Source organism: Octopus bimaculoides, chromosome 16, assembly GCF_001194135.2.
Source record: "Octopus bimaculoides isolate UCB-OBI-ISO-001 chromosome 16, ASM119413v2, whole genome shotgun sequence".
NCBI classification, from domain to species: Eukaryota; Metazoa; Mollusca; class Cephalopoda; order Octopoda; family Octopodidae; genus Octopus; species Octopus bimaculoides.
In genome coordinates, this window is record NC_068996.1 from 52,805,425 (window position 1) to 52,814,967 (window position 9,543).

The 9,543-nt window shown below is 37.8% G+C and overlaps 1 protein-coding gene and 1 long non-coding RNA gene across 3 annotated transcripts in view; one reads left to right on the forward strand and one right to left on the reverse strand.

Annotated features, from left to right (window-relative positions):
- Positions 1-6,247, reverse strand: part of LOC106881342 (spermidine synthase) — a 45,573-nt gene extending 39,326 nt beyond the window's left edge. The window contains exon 1 of one of the 2 annotated variants that reach the window (XM_052973770.1): positions 6,079-6,247. The gene's annotated coding sequence lies outside the window, so the exon portion shown is untranslated. Of the gene's footprint in view, positions 1-5,624; positions 5,937-6,078 lie in introns of those variants that run through there. The other variant, XM_052973769.1, reaches the window with a different exon arrangement.
- LOC106882447 (uncharacterized) overlaps positions 1-9,543 on the forward strand; it is a 49,522-nt gene that overhangs the window by 12,135 nt on the left and 27,844 nt on the right. The gene's annotated exons all lie outside the window — the stretch shown is intronic.

The window sequence follows — 9,543 nt, forward strand, 5'->3', positions numbered from 1 at the left end:
ACCCTTTGAATTACAGGCACAACAGAAATAGGAAGAAAGAGTGAGAGAAAGTTGTGGTGAAAGAGTACAGCAGGGTTCGCCACCATCCCCTACCGGAGCCTCGTGGAGCTTTAGGTGTTTCCACTCAATAAACACTCAAAACGCCTGGCCTGGGAATCGAAACCGCGATCCTATGACCGTGAGTCCGCTGCCCTAACCACTGGGTCATTGCACCTCCACTGTTTAGGTACAAAAATAGAAAATAAGAAATAATAAGATTCTTCACTGATACATGGAATTATCACTTCAAAATTTTGATACGACACATACAGGACAAAAAACAGTATGGCTATTGATGCTCTTATAAAATTCTCCCTTCAAAGGGTTAGAGTTATCATCTGGAATTACCAGATTTATATAAGCTTTTATGTCATCCTGAAATGACCTGATAATGGTACCATGTCAGATATATATTATATTGAACATGCATATGCATACACACACGGTCCAGAAAGTTATACCAGTTAACTTGGTAGAGATTAGCTTTAGCCAGAAATCTGGCTGTAAAATAACAACGAAAGTTTATTTGGGAACAAAGAACAAAACCTAAGCACACACAGCTGGATTATGAACTAATTTCATCAATGCAAAATTAACTTGTTCTTGCCTTTGACCCTCCAACGCGGAGTATAGGCCACTTATAATTGAATTCCATGTCGCATAATTTCTCGCTTCTGTACTTATACTCTGCCATGAATGTCCCCCTTTCTCTAGTTCCTTTTGTTTGATCTACGCCATGAGTTCTTAGGCCTACCCCTCTTTCTATATCCATCCGGATTCCACTGTAAAGCACTTTTCGCTGCATTTGGTGTGTCCTTTCTAATTGTGCTACCAATCTGCTTCCACTTTTTCTTAAATATTTGCTCTCTAATCGGAGCTTGATTTGTTCTTTGCCATAGCTCCATGTTGCAAAATAGTTCATTTTATTTTTTTATTTTCAATTTTCATTGTCACAAAACAAACATCCTATACAATGTCATTTTTCTCATTCAGCTCGTTAACTGTTAATGACGACTACAGTTCTCTTGTCATGTAACAGGACTAACTATTACTATACACAATTTCACAATAGACTTTCAATTTTAAAGGAAAAAATTACTGCAGTTTCATTTCACTGCCCAGGTTTACTTGGCTATTGCTGAACATTATTTTACATTCATTTCATTATGCAAATCTCTGCCAAGTTCTGTATCATAAAGCAAAAGATTCTCCAGATTTTGTTACTCTGAGTCTTTTCTAATGAATGCAAAAGGTGTTCTAAAGTATTGTTGACCGTTTGCAGTGTGCTGAGATGTCTATGTGTTGTCTCTGAAATAGATATTTTATCACATTTTAAATATTTTAACAATTGATGCCGTCTTGCTGCAAACATTTAATCAGACAATACTGGAATGGGTTGGATGATCCCTGTACCTTGAGGATATGCCCTGGCACTTCACCACCCTCTTGCTCTCTTCTACTCCCTCTCTCTTTGATCATTTGCTCTCTCTCCCTCTGACTGGATAACCATGTATCCCCTCTACAGAAACACACATTCTAAGCTCTCATTACCTGACACAAGACTACCTCCTCAAATGCCAACACCTCTCAACAAATCTTGGTAACCCTGCCAGGGCTGGTGTATCCAGTTCACACTATAAAGTAGTTGGTGTTTGGAAGGGCCTCCAGCTGTAAAAACCATGCCATAATAAGCCTTGCCAGTACTGGTGCCACGTAAAAAGCACTCAGTCCACTCTGTAAAGTGGTTGCTTCTAGAAAGGGCCATAAAAACCCTGCTAAAACAGTGAAGCCTGGTGCAGTCTTCTGCCTAGCAAGCTCTGTCAAACCGTCCAAACCATGGAAAACGGACGTTAAATGATGATGATGATGTGTGAGCGCGCGCGCAAGCGTCTGTGCTTGTCCGCTTGACTACCAGTGCTGGTGAGTTGTTTATGTCCCTGTAACCTAGCGGTTCGGAGAAAGAGACAGACAAAATAAGTGCAAGGTTTAAAAAACAAGCACTAGGGTCGAATCGTTCGACTGAAATGTTTCAAGAACGTGCCCCAGCATGGCCACAGTCTAATGACTGATTTTCTGGCATAAGTTTGGCAACCACGGTTTATTGCTGTTGTTTTCGTCCAGTTTTGCGAAGCTGGTTTTCGGGTGGCGAGGATGTTACCAATTCCAGGCGTAAAGGGACATAACTCGGCTATCTTTTGATATTTTCCTCGTTATTTTAGATAAAAGATAAATTATTCGGCGGACAGAAATTATTATGAGACTGTTCATAATCAAATGCCTCGATCTTTAGATAGTATTACAAAATCTCTCAATGCAACAAGACCCAAAGAGACAACCACCACGTGGTCAATAGACATGCTAGATATGACGGTCAATCTCTCTTATGTCACACCCGAAAGTCTTAAAGAAAAAGTAAAAAAGACTGGCTAACATAGATCCGGATACATTATGCCGTAATTCTCCATTGCCCGCAAACTGAAGCCTCGTTTAAAATTAGATCCTGAAGCATTCATTCGAAAATGCGACAGAATTTCCTCGCCAAACTGGTTGTTGGTTCTCTATACCATAATAGCTTTTTAGCTCTTTCGACAATAAACGTACTTGCATATTATGTAGTTCAAGATCAATAAAATGCTTAAGAAGAAATGCAGCAGCAGCGAGCCTTAGTATATTCAACGAGTGCATGATGACCTGCTTCACCGTATCACTGTGAAGACATTCGACGTGTTTTCCGTATGACCGATGAATGAATCCAAGTCTCCAAATGCATCTTCTTTTGTTTATATTTTAGATTTGATAAAGAGCTTATAGATGTGGGCAAAAGGAAATATATTGACGGTACTTCTTGTAGATCAAAGGATCTGATTATTCAAACTGAGTTAAGAGTGTGATCGATTAGCGTCATACTGTCGAGTATTCGCCCTAAAAAACCCTCGCTATCAATAATTTGCCGAAATACTGCTCCAGATAAAACAGCTTCAACAGATCAATGGACACTATACTAGAGAACGTGATGGGTTTCGACATTATGCTATCAATCAGTCTGCTCAGTAAGATGGTCGATTTTGGTGATACTCTGAGCACATATTTGATACATTGAGAGTGTAAAACAAATAGGACAAGGCTGATCTTGACTATGACGGACAAAAAGGATCATACAAGTCATTGAGAGGCAGTACTTTCACAGTGATGAAAGTTACAATAATGGAAGCGTTCTTGTCTGGATCTCCGTTGAGATTTAGGTACAGTTCCAGTTTTGCGCAACTTCCCTGATGTTGAAACTTAATCATCGTATTTTACTTCATATTGTCTTATTTAGGCCATTAGCATTAAATTAAACAAGCCAGTTCTGATCCAAATATTCTACCTGTTTTTAGTTCAAACTGTCCAAATCCGGCCTCTCACACAAGATGTGATTGTTTATCCTAGAACTGATTAATTCAAAATAATAACTATGCAATGCAGTGGACAGAATAATTTGAATGCTGAAGGGGTTACATTCCGGCCGTGAAAAATATTGGAATAACTCAAGGGGAAGTGTTTTCCATTATAATATCAGGCCCACCAAAAGCCCAGCATGGCCGCAGTTCAATGACTGAAAAGCAAAAGATTTTATTTAACCGGGATTCCTTCGACGAAATCAAAACATCGATTCGGTTCTTTTCGTAAAAGGCTGAAAAGCACGTGGTCAACTGTCATGAAATGAGAAAAGAAGAAAGCTAATGGGTTGTAGGTGCGTGCGTGCTTGTACCTGTGTGTGCGTGCGTAACCTCATCACGATGAAAAGGTAAACAAGACCGATTGAAGCGGAAAAAAAAAAAACCCATTCCATTTCATTGTGGTTTGATAATAAAATAGAAGTGAAATATTTTTATTGGTTTCATTTATTTCATCGAAAACAACTTCGCCGTCTGGTGCGAAACAACTGAATCCAATTAAACAATTATAACCACGAGTTAATAAATTTGTACTCATTTCTTAGGAATAATATCTAATATTGGCTAAATCGCCCTAATGCCTTATGTTTTATCTTTATTCTGGTGATACTTTCATTATCGAATTTTTTTAAGTCTTTAAAGCTTAAAGACATACTTTTAGATATAATACCTCCTGACAAAGAAACACATAAACGAAACCGTAAAATGTAACTTGTACATTATTATGGAATTTGGCTGTTGCAGCTATGGTTTCTAGCAGGTAGATTAAGCACGTGGGTATTTTCGTTAGTCAACATCTCTTTCGTTTAAGATGAAAAATATTTGATAATAAACATTCACATAATAATTTCTAATATCTTACTTCGTAAAAAAAAAATTGCATCGTTTTGAATAATTGGTTTTATTTTACCTAAAAGTAATAAAACTTTGAAAAACATTGGTCTCATTAAGTGGGGTATTTACATTTCTTCCAGCTCAACCCTTCAAAAGGTAAAACTTTACAAAGAATTCTGAATTGCTATCATGTTTTCTACGTTGCAATCGTTTTAGTTCCAACACGCGATCTCAGATCAAAACACTTGCTATGCAAAGCACATGTCTGTAATTTAAAAAAATTAATTGATGGTGCTTCATTATCCCCAAATAAAACAAACTGACCGTTGCACAAGGTTGGAAAAAAGAAAGAAAAAAGTTAAGTTCTACGATGAACGACAAATACTGCTCAGTCCTTACTAAATAAATAAAAAAATTCAAACAAAAATATCTCACAGGTATATGTTTAGCAGTGATTGGTCTGATTAGTATAAACGTACAATCTGTTTAATTTCAATTAACTTAGTCTTCTTTAATGACTAAGAACTAGCTCAAACCAAAAATTAGAGAACAGAGATTTTAAAGGGAAAATGAATTAGAAAAATAAAGGTAGAGAAAAGTTCCTATTCATAATTTCTATTAGATGGTTTTAACAATGACAATTATGGCCATGCCACCACCACGGAACATTCGGGTTACGAATTAGAAGGGGAAATCACTACCAAGATATTTCAAAATACTAATTCCCATATTTTGATGTCATGAAAGAGAAAGTGAGGTTTTAGCTTTTCACAGACCGTCTGCGCTTCAACTAACAAAATTATTCAAACCAGCTTAAAATTCTGCGAAATTTCTAACCAAATGTAAAGGTAAACCCTAATTGCTGATCTTAGATCAGCTATAAATACGATTATAATAAACAGGATTATTCGCACTAATTAAAAATTAAAATCTAAATACAATCAAATTAGTAGGTTATATTTTAAAAAGAATTACATCAATTAAGATATTTGTGCTTAAAATAACAATTCTAATTATCACGAACACATGTTGCAAGATACTAAAATATTTTTCACAAATTGATATTTTAAACATTATTTTAAATAAATGTTTTAAATTTCCTTTCTCTTTTTTCGTTTTGTTTTTCTATAATAATTAATTACTTTCATAATAATGAAGAAGATTCTGATTATATTATCTTTTTCTCTATGGAGATTAAGAATTTGTCACTATGGCAAAATATTAGCATTACACCGGATTTGTTAACTTGCAGATAAATTGAAAATAAGAAGAAACAGCAGCATTGGTTCATAAAATATAAACAATAAAGTGTACCTTTTCTGTAGGCGATGCGCTCAGCAACAGTGGTCAGCAATGAATGATACGTTAATACATCTAACGGTAGATTTTGAAAGTATGGGTGCCATGCACTCAAATGAACAATAATGAAAATTCATATAACTTGGATTTTCTCCGTTTACGCAGGGATTTTACAATTTTTATTTTTGTACCACGCACTTCAAAATAATGGGGTGGGGGGGAGTCTTTAATAAAAATCCTTTTTAATCGATGATTTTTTTTTAAACATTGCCCCCCTTCTCCCTCTCCTTCGTACCTTCACGACAGCCTCCCTCAACCCCGCTTTTTCGTAAAAACAGTGTTTGTGTGTGTATATACATTCACATACTACTACTACTACTACTACACACACACGCGCACGAGCACGCACACACATGCGTGCACGCACGCACACACACACACACATACAGGGGCCGAATAGTCAACTCACCTTCCGGGTATTCGAACAACCCATCACAGAGTTATCAGCCTTACTGATTTTCGGGGGGAGATGGTAGGGGATCCAGCAAATATAATTGCCTCGTACTTTTCATCGACCTACGAAGGTTGAAAAGACAAATTCGTCTTAAGGATGTAGCGTTGTGATCCGATGCTCAAAGATTCGGATCAAAGTATTCATACCCCCTATCTCTCTCCCTCCCCCCTATATATATATATAAAATGGTTAATCTGTAATCTTTAGCTCGACAAAATATATTTTGCTTCGCCTACAACTCTTCGTAGAACTAACGCATTTTTGTTTTCATATTCGTTTCATACACAATTTTTTCCACCCGTTGCACTATTTCTTTTTTGTTTTGTTTTCGTTTTCGGGTAATATTGTAAGCATTAACCGAAATAACAAACAGAATTAGAGGTGTTCATCTGTAACATGAGAAGGCAATTAAGAAGAAGGGGAAAATCATGCGCGCGCGCGCGCATGTGTAAATTTGTATTGGCATGAAAAGTATTTTTGATTTGGGATCGTGTGTTGAAACTAAAGCGACTGATGCATGGACGGACAAATTTGCCATTCGGAAACATAATAATACACAAAAGCTGCTAACTTCAGTTAAACATTTATAGTTTGTAATATTTGAAATTGCGACCTGCTTACTGGAAGGCTGCTGCGTATTACAAACAATAAAGATTTATATGAAATCAATAGTCTTTTGTGTGTGACTGAAAGGCTTGAAACTTTCATGCTACAGATGTTATACATATTATTAAGCCCGGTTTCACTCGGTCGGTTTGGATGATGTAGCTGTAAAACCTGCTCTGTGTAAAGCATTCGTCTTGTTTGAGCAAGCTTACATTAAGAAACAATTTTAGAATGACTTTTTTTCTGTCAAAACGCTAAAAATAAGTAACCAACAACAACAAAAAAAACTACCAAGACTCAACCAAATCAAAAAATAATCCAAATGTTAAGTGAAGATGAACCATCCCACTTCCATTGCACGCACACGCACACACAAACACACACACACGCACTCACATACCCCCCTTTTACATACACACATATTCACAGAGTTGAAATGCTGTTTGATTTTTTTTTTTCAGCATACTATTTTCATCATCCCACTACCAAGTATGACTCCGCCCCTTCCTTCCTTATTTTGAAGAGTGCAGTTCGATTTTAACGGTTATTTTTTCAAAGCTATAATAGAAGAGACAAAGGGGCATATTCGGCATATTTTGCTTTGAGTTCAATAAAGGCAACAACACAATGGAAAGTGCAAAAAATATTTATGCAGTATATGGGGATTGGACAATAAGCAGAAGCCAATGTCAACAATGATTCCAGAAATTCCGAGCTGGAAAGTACAGCCCAGAAGATTTGCCTCATCCTGAAAGATCTGCAGAGCTCAACAAGGACATGCTGCAAACTCAGGTGGAAAAAAATTCCATCGTAACTGTTGAGGAACTAGCAGAGAAGCTTGGATTTGCTCATTCAACCATTCATGGACACCTGCGTCCCATTGGAAAAGTCAGCAAATTGGGTCAATGGGTTCCTCACAAACTTTCTGAGTCTAATCGCATGCAGAAAGTGAATGTGTGCTCTTCTTTGCTGTCACATCTCCCGAATGAACCTTTTTTGGACCGAATAGTGACTAGTGATGAGAAATGGGTTCTCTATAAAAATCTCAAGTGCTAAAAACAGTGAGTAGAGAAAGGAGAACACTGGCACCCCATAAGGTTTAGTACACTTTGAACTTTAAACCCAAACCTAAAATAAAGGAGATCTACTGCGAGCCACTTGAATCACTGCTAGAAGAAAAATGACCGTCTTTGGTTTCAAGACAAATGATGTTCACCCATCAGGATAATGCTTGACCACATACAGCGAGGGTGAAATTCCAAAGGCTGGAGCAGTTTGAATGGAAAATGATGCCCCATCCACCATATTCGCCAGACATTGCCTCATCTGATTATCATTTATTCTGCAGTCTTCAAAATCATTTGGATGGAAAAAATATGAATTCTGTAGACGAGGTGAGAACAGTACTGGAGGAGTTTCTTTCATCACAGACAAGTGAATTTTGGAAGAGGGGCCTTGCAATTCTACCAGACAGATGGAAGAGCATTGTAGAAAATGAAGGAGAGTATATTTTAAATTAAAAAAGAACTTTGTTTATCTTAATTTTGAAAATAAAAGAAGTATAAAAACTGCATTATTTATGGGATGACTCAATATATATATAACTATATCATCATTATCGTCGTTTAATGTCTGCTTTCCATGCTAGCATGGGTTGGATGATTTGACTGAGGACTGGTGAAACCAGATGGCTACACCAGGCTCCAATCTGATTTGGCAGAGTTTCTACAGCTGGATGCCCTTCCTAACGCCAACCACTCAGAGAGTGTAGTGGGTGCTTTTACGTGTCAAATTTACAGGAAACAAAAGATGAAGACAGGTGAAGGAACAACAAGAATAGAAACCTGTTACATTTTGAGCCAATGCTCTTTGACAGAAAAGATTAAGAGAAAAAGAAAAACAGAGAGAGAATAAAATGCATAGAGATTAATGGTTCAATGTATGTATGTACATAAGTACTTACAGACGTATATCATCATCATCATCGTTGTTTAACATCTGCTTTCCATGCTAGCATGGGTTGGATGGTTTGACTGAGGACTGGTGAGCTTCAGTTTCTACAGCTAGTTGCCCTTCCTAACGCCAACCACTCCGAGAGTGTAGTGGGTGCTTTTATGTGCCACCGGCACAAGGGCCAGTCAAGCGGTTCTGGTAACAACCATGCTCAAAATGTGTTTTTTACATGCCACCTGCTCGGGAGCTTGTCCAGCGGAACTGACAACGACCACACTCAAATGTTGTTTTTGACGTGCAACCAGCACATGTGCCGGTAAGGCAACTGGCAAAGATCACGCTTGGATGTGCTTTTAATGTTCCACTGGCAAGAGTGCCAATCAGGCGGTATTGTCATCAGCCACTTCAGCGATTTTGATTTTGATTTCACTTGCCTCAATAGGTCTTCGAAACCAAAGTTTATTGTCCAATGAATGAGGAATATTCATAAGTGGGCTTGTTACACCCACTGGCATAGGCCATGGGCCATAGTCTCACTTGGCTTGTCGGGTCTTCTCAAGCACATCATATCTCCATAGGTCTCAGTCACATGTCATGTTCGAAGGTTGTGCTTCACCAACTCACCCCAGGTTTTTCTATGTCTACCTCTTCCACAGGTTCCCGCAAATGCTAGGGTGTGACACTTTTTCACACAGCTGTCCTCATTCATTTCCAGCACAGCCGTCTCACTTGCACACCACAATTGATGCTTCTTAAATCCAACTTTTCTCTCAGGGCGCTTACACTCTGTTGTGTATGCACACTGACATTACACATCCAGTGGAGCATACTGGCTTCAGTCCTTGCAAGCTTACACATATC